At 41.6% G+C, this 16443-nt stretch overlaps 1 pseudogene; it reads left to right on the top strand.

The window, feature by feature from the left end:
- Window positions 1-7820: 7820 nt before the first annotated feature.
- On the top strand, window positions 7821-15867 carry LOC102912701 (ferritin heavy chain pseudogene; annotated as a pseudogene).
- The last annotated feature ends 576 nt before the right edge of the window (window positions 15868-16443 follow it).

Here is a 16443-nt window from a genome sequence, read left to right as displayed (position 1 = left end):
CTCTTAAATAAATATATGAGCCACTGGTAGTCCGTTTCATTTACAGTCTCAAGAGAAGCCAAGTGGTGTTTCAGGATTGCTGTCACTTTTAATGTCCTTTGAAAAATTAGACAGTGAGCTATTCCAGCCATCCTCTTAATGTGTTCCAGAAATTATTGTTTAGTATATAAAACTACTCACCGAACTTAATTATAGCTGAGGATTTTGAATTCTCCATCAGTTAATGTTTTCCACTGATACGATTCCATTTGTTTTCAAAGCATTTATGGATACCAGATAGTTTCCATCATAAAATACCAAGGTTATAATTAAATTTCCCAATGATTATTAAATAATAACAGTATGACATCTTTGAAATAGAGATTTTAAGAAACTTTGTGAAGACTATATAAAAGGAGGATTAAAAATAAAATGAACCTTATGATTTTTATCTAGCAATATACTATTTCCAAATCATTTAGTTGGACTTTTACCATGGCAGCATTTATAGGTAAATTAAATTGCAGCATAATTCAAGGCAACCATTACAGACTTAGTTTGTGGGTTCAACTGTCTACTTATGAATAGCAATGTAGGACAGGTCATGTTTAAATATGTGTGTTAGGCTTTTCTAGCTAGTTTCTATGATGCAAACAGAATACATGATCCTTCAGGAACTTCCTATGGACCACTCTTCCTACCCATCATACTGATCTGTTATGTGATTTATTTAAAGTTCTGATAATAATTGTTATTGGCAAATGATGTTTGGAAGACTACTAAGAAGATAATGTCATAAATTAACTCATATCCTACACATATAAGTATTTCCAAAGACTATACTACAAACTGCTTTCAGATACAGTTTTTCCTATGTAAATTATTACACATTTATGAAGTGTCTTGGTCAATTTTGTCAGTTATAACAAGACTGAATATTTAAAGAGCAAATGTATTTGAAGGTGGAAATTGGTGATCAAATTTCTAACACATTTGGTATCTTGGACAGCTTCCTCATTCTGGTTTGGAGACAACTAAGGAATGAACTCTTTCCTAGGGACACTCTCTCTTCTCATAAGGGTTTGATTTTCATCACCAAATTATTTTCCAGTGACTCCACTACTGAACACCATCACACTGGATATCAGACTTCAGCATAACAAATTGTGGGGGATACATTCAGTTTATCAGAAGTTTTTCATTGTGACCTTTTGACAAATGGAAAACCTAATTTACAAGCTTGAAAAAGTATTAAGTCACTACAAATCAAGCTAACTATAGCAAAAAAAAAAAGTAAGGATCAAGAGATCAAGACAGGGGAGGAGGAGATGGCTCTGTTGTTAAGAGCATTTGTAGGAGACTCCGGTTCAGTTCCTGGCACCCAAAAGGAGTGTCACAATTGGCTGTAACTCTGCTTCCAGGAGATGTGATACCCTCTTTTGACCTCCCAGGGACTATATTGCACATGGTGAACTTACATTCATTCAAAGAAAACACACATACACATAGAATATAAAGAGATAAATGGCAAAAATAATTAAAAGCAGGATTGGAAAACACACAACACAGGAAGACTTAAGCAACACATCTTTCAAATGCCGGAGGAAATGTAAAGCTAAGAACTGCAAATGTGCAACTTTGGAAGACAGAGATGGATGTATAAGGCAGTGGAGAAAAAATACAAATCAGGAAAGGAGCCCCAGTTAGGGCTGCTGGTGGGTGGGAAGGAGCTGCTCAACTTAAGAAAGACAGAGATAGAGTGATAGAACAACCACTTGGTGCCTAGAAAAAGATACCAACCGACAGGGAGCTCCAAGGTGAGCCACTGCAGCCCCACCGCTCCCTGATGGATGGAGGAGAAGCAGAAGCCCCCAATAAAATCAGTTTGTTTTCTTCTCCCTGAGTGATATTGGGGATTGTCTTTAAGAGAAAGAAGAATTAGATCTACAAATGAAGTGAGAAAACATCCAGACCCACAGACACACAAACCACAAGAGAAAAAGAAGGAAATTCACAGCACCAATGACCCGCCAAGGGATTGTCACTAGCTCCTCCCTCCAGGGAGTTGACTCTTCCCTTCAGAGGAACTTAGCTCCTCCTCTAACCAATTCAATGACACTTAAGTAAGTAAAATCCTAGGGAGTATTTTCAATAGCTCCTTAATAAAACTGACAAATGACCTCAAAGATGATAGAAACAAGCAGGAAGATCAATCCAAGCTCTGGGGAGAAGAAATAGTCACAGAAAGCAGTGCTTCTCAACCTTCTATTGCTGTGACCCTTTCATACAGTTCCTCATGTTGTGGTGACCCCAACCATAAAATTATCTTTGTTGCCACTTCATAACTGTGATTTTGCTACTGTTATGTATTGTAATGTAAATATATCAGCTATTCCACCCAAGTGGTCTCCACCCACAGGTTGAGAACCACTGGCACAGAGGAATAGGTCAACACAAACAGCACATGTCAGCAAAACGAAAGGCAATGTTGTCAACATGGGGAAAACACAGCAGGGGAATTGAAATTTTGAAGAAAAAAAAAAGGAGCAAAGAGAAATTCAGGAAATGAAAAGGTCAATGAGCCCAGTGAGAAATGCAGGGGAAAGTGTCAGGAATAGACCGAGCCAAGTAGAAGTGAGTGCAACATCAACAAAAAAGCACATTCAGGCCACAAGGAACTCTGATCTGATTCAGAAACATGGCCTGAGAAGCCACAGGAGAGAGCAAGCCCATAGAACTTACTGAGATCCCATTTGACTGAATTAGAACATATTGTTTGCCAGAGAGGAAGATAAAGACATCCAAACACAAGAAACTTTGGAGCCTCAAAGAGACTTAGCTCATGAGGAAACCTCTCCATGGCATTTTATAACCAACTGGTTTAAAAGACAAGGTAAAAACTTCTAGAACACGGATGGACTGTTAAATGTTACACTGAGTGAGGAAACTCAGGCCCACGAAGAAACATACCTGTTTTCTCTCATATGAAGAGCCTAACTTGGAATTTTCAGATTTGTGTTTTCAACCTGGAGGACACAGAAGGGAATAAGGGCCTTTCCGGGAGAGAGGCCTCACTGGATGATGTATACTAGTGATGTGTGTGAGTAAAGAGTATATACTGGAATGATAAGGTTTGAAGATGGGGAAAGGGGATGGAAGAAAGGCTAGTTAAGAGGGACAGTTAGCCAAAACTATGCACAAAAACTACATGAAAACCTACTATTCTGTAAGCTAATATAAAAATGAAATTAATGAGGCTGACAATATGGAACAACGGTTAAGAGAACTCGCTGCTCGTGCAGAGGACCCAGGTTTCATTCCCAGCATAGACATGACTACTCACAGACATCTGTGACTCCAGGTCCTCGGAATTTGACACCCTCTTCCAGCTTTCATAGGTACCAAACATGGCACATACATGATGCATATATACACATGAAGGAAAAACACTCATACACATAAAATAAAAATAAATTATGTAATTAAAAAGTGGAGTTTGAAGGGAGGTAGCCTGTAGTAGTGGACAATGCTTCTCCCAGAAGCCAGAAAATTCAAATGAAAATTCTAGTACCAGGTATTAGACTCTACCCTATGATTCTTGCTCATGGCAGCTCTGAGTGCTCATCAAAACACACAGATTACTGGTATTGTTTTGTATTGCACGTAATCTTCCAATCTAAACTTCCTCTAAAGTCACCAAAACACCAAACAAAATGAGAAACATGTTTATTCAAATATCTCAAAGATTTTTTTCTAGGAAAACCAATTCTTATCACATCTTTTAAAAGCAATAAATAAAGAAGTAAATAAAAAAATTGATGTTGTAATATCAATAGTGAAACTCAGTATCTATTCAGGACTCCCCCTGAAACATTTCAAAGTCTATCTATTCTTGTACCATCTACATAAATGTTAGAATGATTATATTGGAGGAGGAGAGGAACCATAAGACGCAGGTGTTCTCATTTCTTCGTGTTACATGTTCCAAATCTAAAGGAAGAATAAGCACATGGCATGTTTAAGGTTCCTATCAGTTTGTTCCAATGATCTAAGAAGAGCCACCTTACCTTCCCTGTCTTCATGATCAATTCCGATGTTTAGGTGAGCAGCCTCTCCATTGAAGTTAAGGGTTCAGGTTGAACTCAAGCAAGATGGGGACCTATCAATTCACCCATGGGACAGAATCTTCATGGTTGTTGTTTTTGCTTTCTAAATGATTTTGCACTGGCACTTTTTTTTTTTATCCGCTTATAGAGTTTATTAGAAAACAAAGGGACAGGAAGTGCAGGCCTGTGGGAGAGACACGTGCGTGGAGAAGAGGGGAGTAGGGAAAATGGCGCTGGACTTTTAAAACCGGCTGGGGGCATGGCCAGGTCACGTCACTACTCTACGCGTGTGCGTAGATCACATGGTCATGTTGCGCGCTTACATAACCATGCAATGCCACGGACTCTTGATCACGCGAGACCCCTCGGCCCGGAACATGCTAGGCGGAGATATCCGGGCCCATCAGGTATCCTAGCTATGGGACGCTCTTGATGCGGAAGTGGCTAGGTGGAAGTGTCCGCCTGGTAAATGTAACCGTGTTGTGAACCCTTCATTCCCGACTCTTTTACTTTTAAAAAAAGAAAAATTGTGGTTGACTGGGTGCGGGGGCGACGTTTCTCTCAAAGACTGCTTCCAGCTGAATAGTGGGCATTGGTTGGCTCTTGGGGGGGGGGGGTATCTTGTGAAGTCCGGGAATAATGGTGGAGGTCCTGGAACGACGTTCTGCCTTCTCCTGGTTCCGCGGCTGTCCATCCGTACTGGTGCTGGGGCCTCCCATTTAACAAGATACTGTTGACATAGAGAGAGCTTAGAGAGAAAGAATCATTATTATTTTGTTTTGGAGTTGGCATTTGTCTGAAGTAGATTTGGCCTGCCCAGATAGAGGCATGTGACATTTACCTGAGGTAGATCTGGTCTTAGTACTCTGCTTAATTTCTATCTGAGACAAGCCTCATTAGAGGTAATTCATTTAAGGCACCTGTTTTCCTCAGGCAAGCCTTGCTGGAGGTAGTTTATTTAAGACACCTGTTCTCCTTATTAGGTTAGCACTTGGGAAACACAGGTGATCAGTTGCTGAGTATTGAACAATGATAAATTATTGTATTACATTATTCCTTACCGCCTGGATATTTTTGATGGTCCTTTTTGCCTCTGGCTCTGTGTGGCCCTGGTTGGGAAAGGGAGGGGTGATACCTTATTCCTCTGGAATTGGTGACAAGGCAGTGGATCCTGATGTCCTCTGGAGCTTGAGAGTGAGAGGCCCTGCTTGTTTCACTGTATATGAAGAGAGATTCTTCTGGGATGGAGGTGAGATAAAAGGTTTCAGGTGAGACAGGTGGACCCAGTGAGGAAAGCCCTCGAGTTTAGCAGCTGTAGGGGTTACAAGAATTACTTTGAAGGGTCTCTGCCACTTAGGGGAAAGGGGTGAAGGACGCTGACCCGGAGGGGAAAGAAGAACCTGATCTCCAGTGTGTATTGGAGGTGGGCAAGGATTGTCACATGGCTGAGGCAGTGAACAGTCCGCATAGCTCCATAGAATAGACCTTAGATGACATAAAAGAGGGGTTAACAGACTGTCTGGAACAGCTGGAGGCTTGGAAAAAAGACCTGGTGTTAGAACTGGTCTGAGGAGATATTTAACTTTTCCTGCTCCATGGCCATTACATGGCCTGAGACACGGATCCTCCTTTTGCTGTGAGAAGTCCATGCTCCCTCCAAATAGCAGCATGGGACAGGAGGATATGAAAAGCATATTTGGAGTCTGTAGAGTTAGTGGCTAGGAGGAGGAGGAGGGGAGCCGCTGGCGCGTCTGGGATGAGGCACATGTGTGGGGCAAAAGAAATGGACGCCCCTACCTTAGCTAGGAGATCCCTCCCCATTAAAGGTACAGGGCAGTTTGGCACCACTAAGAATGTGTGTGTGAGAGGGATGCCTCTGAAAATACAATTAAGTGGCGGTGTCTGCTGAGGCAGATAAGGCTGTCCCCCAACCCCGACAATAGGGAGACGAGAAGGAGAGGTGGGCCCCCAAAACTCTCTCAGGACAGAGTACGTAGCTCCGGTGTCCAAAAGGAACGAGATGGGGTGCCCATTAACCTTAATTACTACCCTTGGTTCCCTGTGTGAGATGGGAGTGGCCGGGGCGGAAACCGGGCAGCGTCAGTCCTCGCTGTAGGCCACGCCTACAAAGTCAGCCGGAGGGTCGTTGTCACATTCATCCTCATCTGGCGTTCCTGTGTCGCTTGGGACATCAGGACAGTCAGCTGACCAGTGACCCCTTTTGTGGCATTTCGGACAAGGCTTTGCCGGTGCCTTTCGTGTGCCGGTGGTGCACGCGCGTGCCCAGTGGCCTTCTCTCCCGCACTTGTAACAGGGCCCAGACGGCTTTCGGGGAGCTGGTCGGACAGTGCTTGCCAGCATCTGGCAGCTCCTTGTATGGGCTTTTTCATCTCTACCATGGTACACCTTAAAAGCTATCGCCAGCATGTCTGCTTGTGGAGTCAGTGAGCCATTCTCCAAATGTTTTAGTTTGTCTCTAATGTCGGGGAAGCTCTGAGAGACAAAGTGGGTCATTAACAGCTGCCTGCCCTCAGGGCTCTCCGGGTCTAAGCTGGTGAACTGAAGTAGAGCCTTGGTGAGCCGCTCTAAGAACTTAGACGGATTTTCATCCTTATCCTGAATCACCATTTTTAGTTTTTCATAGTTTACTGGTTTTAGGGCAGCCTTACGGAGGCCTGTCAGGAGACAGGTAATAAACCTATCTCTGGCTAGACAGCCACTCTGGGTGTTATAGTCCCAGTGTGGCTCCCGGTCAGGAACCGCTTCGGCTCCTGGGGGGTGTGAAAGGTTAGTTTGATGAATTTCGTCTGCGTGAATCCTAGCCTGCTTCCCATACCCACCTGAGCTCCTCAGAAGGTCATGAAAGGTGAGACTATAAGATTGAGTTATATATTGAAACTGTTTAATGAAGGAAGCAGAATTAGACGTATAAGAACCCAGCTTACTTTTTATCTGAGAGAGTGGATGGAACATGAATTTTAATTATTGGTTCCTTAGCAAGATCTAGAGTCAGAAATTCCAGAGTCAGAGAATCCTCTGGTTTACGTATAGCTAGGAGCATATGAGCAGGAGAGAAGGAAACGAGAAGAGACAGTTTAGCGTTGAGAGAGAAGAAAGCAACTCTTTCCATTTGCCTGAACGCCGACAGTGATTGGATAGCTCCCGTGAAATATCGGGATCCAAGGAGCCGCTTGGCGGCCCTTTGTTATTTTTTAAAGCATAGTTTGGCCATCTCCTTTTTTTTTTTTTTTTTTAACATAAACGAGTTAGCTTAGAAATCTTTATGTGAGGCATTAAACTGAGAGGTTTTAAAGCTTCAACAAGACAGCCCAACGGAGAGGAAGGAGTAACAGAGTTGGAAGCCTTGTTTCCCATGTTTGCAGCAGAGGCAGAAAAATAATAAAAAAATAATAATAAAAAATAAAAATAAAAAGGAACGTAATCCGGAGCCAAGACCTCAGGCGTCCCCAGGATCTAGGACGGATTTCAGGCACAGGCTGCTTCTAGGCTCATCAGCCAAAGAAGCAGGGGCCCCCTCCACGGTGGGGGGTGGAATCTCCGAGAATCCAGACAGCGCTTGTCTTCCCGTCAGAAGAATGGGCGTGTCGACCCACGTGGATTACAGGGGCGCACCCGACGGTGGCCCCCAACTCGAAAAATATCTCAGGCTGCAGGTGTGGGAGACGGCTAGAAAAGTTGGGCCAGTTGGCCAGCGATAGGGGCCGACCGTAGCCAATGAAGACCGTGGTCGGGGGTTACCCCGGTCTCAAGAACACGTGTGAGGCGCCGGACACACAGGTGCAGGAAACCGTTTACGCTGGCCGAAAGTGGAGGCACTCACCAATCCAGTCGGTGTTGGATGTAGTTTGGATGCGATTCAGGCAAATGGAGAGCAGTCTGTCGCGTACGGAGCAGATTCCCCGGTCCGCGGGCTGCCGGCGGAAAGTGCCCGGGAGCGCCCGCTCAGGCACGGCACCAAAAATGTTAGTTTTCTGCCTGCGTTGTGTTCTTACCCCTACAAGGAAGCGTCACGAAACACGACAGAATCTGCTTATAGAGTTTATTAGAAAACAAAGGACAGAAAGTGTGCAGGCCTGTGGGAGAGACACGTGCGTGGAGAAGAGCGCACTGGCACTTTTATAAGGCACACAAATATCATCACACAGGTGATTGGTTAGATGAGTGATGTCACAATGCAATAAGCTCTTCAAGTATTTCCATCTAAATTATCATATATCAATAAATACTTGCAGATGGAAGGCATACTATAAGTTATAAACAATGGGCTAAAATATCAAATGCTATAAAGGAAAGTGATTTTTAATCTCTTTTTGAAGCTGGTGGCACATGAAGACTTTTGGGGCTGTTGCTAATGTCCTAATTACCAAATCACAGTATCAGTGCCAGACTCTTCCATACAAGTCTATCACATAATCAGTGCCAATATATTATTTCAAACTTCACATTTCCATCGATTCTTAATAACCAACCCCATGAGATTTATTTGAGTTTGAAATGAGAGAATCAACATAGTTTAGTGTGATGGATACTTGATAGTTGCTACAATTTTTGTTGTTGAATATTTTACTTATTGCTCAGTTTCTCCCATCTCACTCACAGTTTCTTACTTAGCACTTCTGAGACCATATAGCAGCATGCATTACTTTTGTTATGAGTTAGTTTGGAGTGTGGGCTTTTAACAAATATCTAATCACTAGCGTTTGTGCAACAAAATATCCCCAATTCCCTATGCAATCAAAATCTCTCTATGCAACACACAGTGGGTAGTGGGGTTGGGTACTTGGGGTTTAGAATTGTGAAAGACTTAGTCATCACAGGCATCACATTTAGCAGCATTCCTCCAGAGCACAGCTTAAGTGACACTCTGTGATTACTTTTCAGCTCAGAGTACACTGCAAACCAACTAGCAGAAATCTTTTGGGACTATAAGATTTGTCTCTGGCGCAGACATAAAAAGGCCTGTTTAAAGGCAATCCTTCAGCTATGACTGTAGACCAGTGTGCACAGCACAGCACTCTCCTAATGCCAAGCTCATGTGCTTTGAAACAGAGCTTTAGGATTAAAACCACATTACCAACTAAAGGGCAAGCACAAAAGCTTCATATGCTCTTGTAACAAAGAAGATTTTAGATAAATCCAGTGACGGAGGCTGCTGGGTCAGTGCAGAGACTTCAGGGAACCTCAGAGTAATTGCTTTAAAGTGCTTGGCCAAGAAACCTGACCACTAGATGCCTACAATAACCATCACCATTGATGTAGCCACAGCACTGACTGCCCATGTTAAATGGGCATGAAAGCCTTCTATACCATCTCCAATCCCTTTGCTCCCATATCACAGATAACCACTTTTCACCCTGCATCCTTCTGGTCTCCTGAACTTTTCAAATATATGATCATCATTTCTCTATCACAAATCACTTAAGTCTTACATAATTGAGAAGAAATACACACTTTAAAAGGGAAAGAAGGAAAGCAAACATACAAAAATATAATGAAGCAGGAAAGAGGGAACGAGAGAAGGTGAGATAGGAAAACACTTAAAAGAAATAATGAGATCAGCTATTATTAGCCTGCAATCATCACTGAGTTTAGCAGTTGGGTTGCCAGGCTGGGGGAATCTGGAACTTGATGAGTCTTCTTCTCATTTCCAATTACCTTTCAGGGTGTTATATGTGAGGAAGGGGAAAGGACATCGTTCATTAAAGAGGAGTGGATGGGTTGAGACAGAAGAAAATAGTTATTGTTGACTTTTCAAATAACTATCTCAATATGAAGAAAAAACCAAATACTACTCGGTAGTCAATTTATAGTATTAAAACTTCAGAACCTCTGGTATATAATAAAAATGTAAATTATAGGTTTATTTAAATTTTGGTAGATTATTTGACTTAGGAAGTTGTGCAGATCTTATTTGAGAGAGAGAAGAAAGGATGGGGTGGGGAAGAAAGACAAGGTTCAAAAGCCTAGAGTGAGACCTTTTGTTCATGGAACCAACATGTCAAATTTTTTAAAACTATTGTAGATTAACTCTGTAAATTTCTGTATAGACACACAGTATGGGCTGATCAAAGAGAAAGAAAGCTTGTAAGAGAGACCAACAAAAACAAGAAGATGCAGTAAAACAGTGATAAATGAAGAATTTATTTCAAAGTTCAGCCAAGGTGCATGTCAATCTGTGAGCCCAAAGGAACTAAAGTCCTTCTCTAATATTTCCAAGATCCTCCAGAAGGTTGCAGAGCATGTGCTCCACTTAAACAAACAAATCTTGAATTCATGATACTGGTGGTGTTATGGTAACACACACATCACATTAAAGTATGTAGGAGGGAAACCAACCTTTAGTCCTCTCAGCAAGCCCAGACAGCCAGCAGAAATGTTGTAAAATTGTGTTGGTTGAGAAGTTGAATCACCTTCTGATTGATTTGATGTCTGATTATGACCTGAAGCCATGTGTCAGTAGAAAGTAAGGCCGTGATGAGTAATGCATCCAAACCACGGGTGGAGCTTGTAAAATGCTGGATTCACAGGGTAGTAAACTGTGTGGAGGTCAAATGTGTTAACTGAGAAAACAATGAATTCTGAGCTTACCCTCTAAATTAGAACAGGGTTGGAGAAAAACTTTATGCTACATATATTTCCTAATCCATAGGGCAATGTGGCACATTAACCAAATTATGGATCTATAATTAAGAGTTCTTCACCTGGTTTTCTTCTACTTTGCATGGAGGTAGGGATTATGAAGAGATCTGATAATGACTCTGTAAAGCTAGCTTTAAACATTAGACATGCAGTTTTCATCCCTGTTCCTTTTTATTCAGGATGTTTCATACTATCCTACATACCATCTGCTTTTCAAAACATTTCTTTGAATTTCATCAAAGTATCTCATGGGTCCTGGTATGTCGGTCCCCTAGTTTCAAATGACCACATGATTGAAAAAAAACTTTCCTATTGTCAACCCAGTTTCATTTCTCAGTCTGAGTCACAAAAGGGAGATTTCCTTTTGTTTTGACAACTTGACCAGAAGTAAAACATGTCTTTTACATATGCTCCACAACTGGTACTCTCATTGTTACATTTTGAAAGAATTCTGTTGAATGCTCATGAAATTGATTTTTGTCTCCCTGACAGATGCTATTTGTCTGTCTTTCTGAGTCCTTCATGGCTGTAAGCTAGTTTGGAGTTTCTAAGTAGGTGACTCAGTCACAGCTCACACGCTGTCTCCTGAAATCCCCATTTTGTGGCTGTTTTAAACCTCTTTGTCACAGGCCTCCTCTTTCTCTAGGGTCCTGCATCGTGTGTTCCCCCAAACCACACCACATATCCTGGGCCATCATACAGTGTTTGCCAGGTGACTCTCCGCAGCAACGCATTGTTTTACAGAAAGGAACAGATGACAAGTAATTGCTGCCCTCATTGAGATCGTATGTTCTCATTTTCCTCCGTGTCTTTCAATCAGATACAGCCTCAACCAAAGCCTAATCCCACCCCGGCTCCCAGATGGCCCTGTTTTAAATCAGGAATTATTTCACCTGCCTGTGCACAGTCCTCAGAGAGCAACCATTTGTCAAGTTCCATTGAGCAGTCCTTACTAGGGCTTAGAAAGGTAGATTTTCCTTTTCTATAGTTACAGATGGAGCCTTAGAGGGAAGGCTTAGGGAGATTATTCAACTCACCACGAAACACTAGTAGCTGATATATTTATATCTATTGGCTTAGAAATAATCCAGCACAACACATGGGCTCTGGCGCTCTGCTGTGGCAGATGAGCTGCCACGTGACTCATTAGAACTGAGTAACAAGCATTATCTGGCCATCTTATACTGTCGCTGACCACCTTGTGTTTCCAAGCCATAAAACTGAACTTCTATTTTTAAATGAGCTCTGTAATTTTAGTTCGCTATTCCACTTTCTGTAGACCAACTTGAAGGCTAAAATGCACACTTCCTAGGCAGATGGCCCTAGCTACCACATTCCTAAACCTAAGTCCATTGATCTTCTTGCCCAGGCTTTGATACCAGCATGATGTTTTCTGTGATAGATAATAACTGACCAGCACACAAACAACTGAGCATCCTCCGGCAGCAGACACTCTCTTCTTTCATTGTATTCCACCACAGTGCCCTTGCATGGCCCATACCTGGCACTACAGAACGCCTGTCTCTGATTGGGGATGCCAGCTGCTTTCTGGCATAGGTCTCAAACCTGGTTTGGACTCTGCCTGGTCCATATCTCTGATTTTCATAAGTAGTCTCATCTACCTCAAACTAGCTTTAATGGTTTAATATATCACCCATTCAATGTTTCACCCCAGTGCATCCCAAAGGGGTGGTATTCTGTTGGAGATATTGTTAGCAACATCAGCAGCCTATTGGGGAAATCACTTGGTATTGAGTCAATTGTTATTATTTAGCTACTGTTTTCTACACACACTACTATGTTTCTAATTTTTATGCTGCTATATATGACCTTTAAGTTTATATTTTCTCACATTTTTATTATATATCTGTAATCTCCCTTGATATCACATGGTACCTGGGAAGAGCAGAGATGAATTATAAGCACTTTTTATGTATTTTAAAAATTTCTCACAATCATATAACTGTGTTATCTTTAGGATGAAAAGATATGTAGAAACTAATTATTATACTTCACATGTATCATTATTTAGGATTTTTGTGAAGAATAATGTCATTCATTTTATGTGTTAAATTTAAAAATTAAATAGTTGTTTTAATAAAGAAGATATGAAATATACAATTGATTAAGCTATTACTTTTTCTGTGAAAGTAAATTGTGGGTTAATTTTTCAGTCCTTTCTATAAAGATATGTGGATGCTAAATAGCACATAGAATTGTTGTATTAAGTAAAAGTATGGTATTCTTTCCCTCAAAAGATGCAAAGTATATTCACCCTGGTCCCTTACTGGAGCAAGCAGCTTGGCCTTCCCTGGCTTTTGCATGTTGTTTTCAGAGCCCCAGAATGGGCTAAATTTTAGAAGTACATAAACAAATACCTGTTATGCCAAAATATGCTGTGAGCAAAATGAAATGGAAACATTTTCTAAGAGGGTTAAATCCAAAATTCAAAGGTCTTGGGATTGAATAAATGATCAAATATTCCAAATCATGAGGGGGTATTTATAGAATTTTAGCATTTATAATGGGAAATCAGCTTTGTGTGTGTGTGTGTGTGTATGTGTGTGTGTGTGTGTGTGTGTGTGTGTGTGTGTGTCTGTGTGTGTGTGTGTTTATTTTGGGTTAATTTGTGGTACTTACATCAGTCATAAAATATAACATCTTAGAGTAGATAATAATTGTAGTTATTGAATAATAAGGGTTTAAAGTGATAAGTAATAACATTTTACTCTAATTGGCTTTTACATTCATAAAAACTAAAAACATTGTTTATTGCTGAGGGAAGGGTACCTATATATCCATGAAAGTGAGATCGTTTGGGGTCACAACTTCAAGATACACTGGTGAATTCTGTTGTGTAAATTCTCCCAACTCCGAGTGACAGAAAATTTGGTCCTGTTTGTCATCAGTCCTCAGTCATGGAACACAGTAGGGACATCTATATAAAATATGACATGTCTCATATATCAGTCCTCAGTCATGGAACACAGCAGGTATATCTATATAAAACACGACATGTCTCATATATCAGTCCTCAGTCATGGAGCAGCAGGTACATCTATATAAAACATGACCTGCCTCAGTGGGAAGAATTTACCTAAAGAACTTTTTTGAGACAAGTGGCGTTAGTGACCTCAGGGACAGAGGTGCCTTTCTTCTAGAAGATGCTGTCACTGTAGTTCCAAGAGGCTTCACCAATATCTGGTTACTTTGTAGACTGTCATTCAAATTTTGCTACTTTTTCTTAGTATTCTGGTGTTAAGAGAGGCAAAGTAAATATAAGCACACAGTGTTACACGCAGGAAACTTTAATGTAGTTAGAGGATATAGAAACAGGGTGGACAGGTGCTAGAGAAAAAGTAAGTTTTACACGAGGAACAATTTGAGCTCCCCTGAGATCTGGCCAGGTTTGTATGTTGATATGACACTGGGAAGTGCTGATTCATAGATATTGAACACCACCGTGTAACTGAATCTGAGATCTGAATAGCCAGTTTTATGCCTATATAACAGATAATATAATTAGAATATATTAAACCACTCATTGTGGATTTATAAATTAATATAAAATAAACCCTAAGAGATCTAACACTGTGTTTTTGTGTGCAATGTGTCAAAAGCATATAGTTTGCACATATTCAGATATATGTATATGTGTGTGTATGTGTGTGTGTGTGTGTGTGTGTGTGTGTGTGTGTGTGTAAAGAAGGGTGTATATACTCATGTGAGTGCACATGTAAAGACCAGAGTCAATGCAGGTATTTTTCTCAATTGTTTTCCACCTTATTACTTTTTCATTCTTTGAAAATGTTTACACTCATTCCCCTACATACAACACCTTCCAGTAATAACTTCATGTCATCTATGATTTGTTTTTATAACCCTTGAGTATAGTGAATACCTCTCAAATGCAGATGTGTGTGTGGGTCATCCTCCGAGGGGCGGCAACCTATGGCCACCCCCCAAAAGAAAAGTAGGCTTTTGGAGGTAGTTTTTCTCCAAATCGGGTGCTTACTGATTGTCTACGGTAGCTGGCCAGCTCTGGAGCCTCCTGTCTCTGCTCCTCAGCAGTAGGATTTCAGATGTGTGTTCTCTCATACTTACACAGCCTGCAGTTGCACCGGAGAAAGAACTCAACGTTCTGTTGAGTGAAGATACTAGTAGATACCTTGACTGACTTATGCACGAATCAAACACACCTATTCTCAAGTTTTGTTCTGCTCATATTTTCAATGTTCTTGGTAAATTAATGTGAGGTTTACAAGTTAAAAATGTTTCCTTTTGAGACGTTCTCGCCCAGAGTCGCCGAGGTTTCCTGCTTCAACAGTGCTTGAAGGAACCGGAGCTCAACCCCTCCGACCCCAGCAGGGTGCTCCGAGCCAGAAGCCCTTACAGTCTTGCCGCTCCGCCGCTCTAGCGCCACCGCGCCTCGCCCCGCCGCTGCCATGACCACCGCGAACTACCACCAGGACTCGGAGGCTGCCATCAACCGCCAGATCAACCTGGAACTGTATGTATGTCTACCTGTCTATGTCTTGCTCCTTCCACCGGGATGATGTAGCTCTGAGGAACTTCGCCAAATACTATCTCCACCAATCTCATGAGGAGAAGGGAGCATGCTGAGAGCCTGAAGAAGCTACAGAATCAACGAGGTGGCCGAATCTTCCTGCAGGATATCAAGAAACCAGACCGTGATGACGGGGAGAACGGGCTGAATGTGATGGAGTGTGCACTGCACTTGGAGAAGAGTGTGAATCAGTCACTACTGGAACTGCACAAACTGGCTACTGACAAAAAATGACCCCCACTTGTGTGACTTCATTGAGACCCATTACCTGAATGAGCAGGTGAAATCCATCAAAGAACTGGGTGGCCTCGTGACCAACCTCCGCAAGACGGGAGCCCCTGAAGCTGGCCTGGCAGAATTTCTCTTCGACAAGCACACCCTGGGACACAGTGATGAGAGCTAAGCTGTCTTCCTCAAAGCCACAAGTGACTTTCCTGGTCACTGAGGCCGTGCATGCATGTCGGGCTGCCTTTATCTTTTCTATAAGTCGCACCAAAACATCCGCTTAAGTTCTTTGATTTGTACCATTTCTTCAAATAAAGAATTTTGGTACCCTCCCCGCCCCCCAAATGTTTCCTTTTGTAGATTCAGGAACCATTTAACTTTGTCAATAGACAGGTCTCAGGAACATTTGAGAAGGTACACACATTCTGACAAACAGCAGAACTTCACTGAATAGTCTTCACCTGTAATGATTTCTGGGATATTGGATCCTCCAAACGACTGGAGCTCAATTAACAAACTTAGGACAAAACCGCTGCTAGTGTAGCATGTTTTACTGAATAATATTTTTCAAATACTCTTTTAAAATCATATTAAACGAAAAATCTGCTAAAGTTCAATCAAATTCTTTGCTTTAAAAAAATAGGAAAACAAATGCAATCATCACTACTTTTATTTTTCTTACGCTAAGCACACCCCACATCCCAGCCCACTTTCATTCCTCTCACACTTTTATACAGAGGGCATCTTTAGATTTCTACTGTTTTGTCATCCTAACGTTTCCACAGGGATTTCTAGAAAGCCCATTCCTTAGGAATTGGGGTTATCTTTTTTCAAGTGCAAAACAATGTCATTACAGGTGTTTTCCTCATAGGTCTGCATATATGCTAATAGATTATTTCCTCAATA

Source organism: Peromyscus maniculatus, chromosome 3 (genome assembly GCF_049852395.1).
Source record: "Peromyscus maniculatus bairdii isolate BWxNUB_F1_BW_parent chromosome 3, HU_Pman_BW_mat_3.1, whole genome shotgun sequence".
Taxonomy (NCBI): Eukaryota; Metazoa; Chordata; class Mammalia; order Rodentia; family Cricetidae; genus Peromyscus; species Peromyscus maniculatus.
Note: the sequence above shows the minus strand (reverse complement) of the source record. Positions and strands in the feature narration are given on the sequence as shown.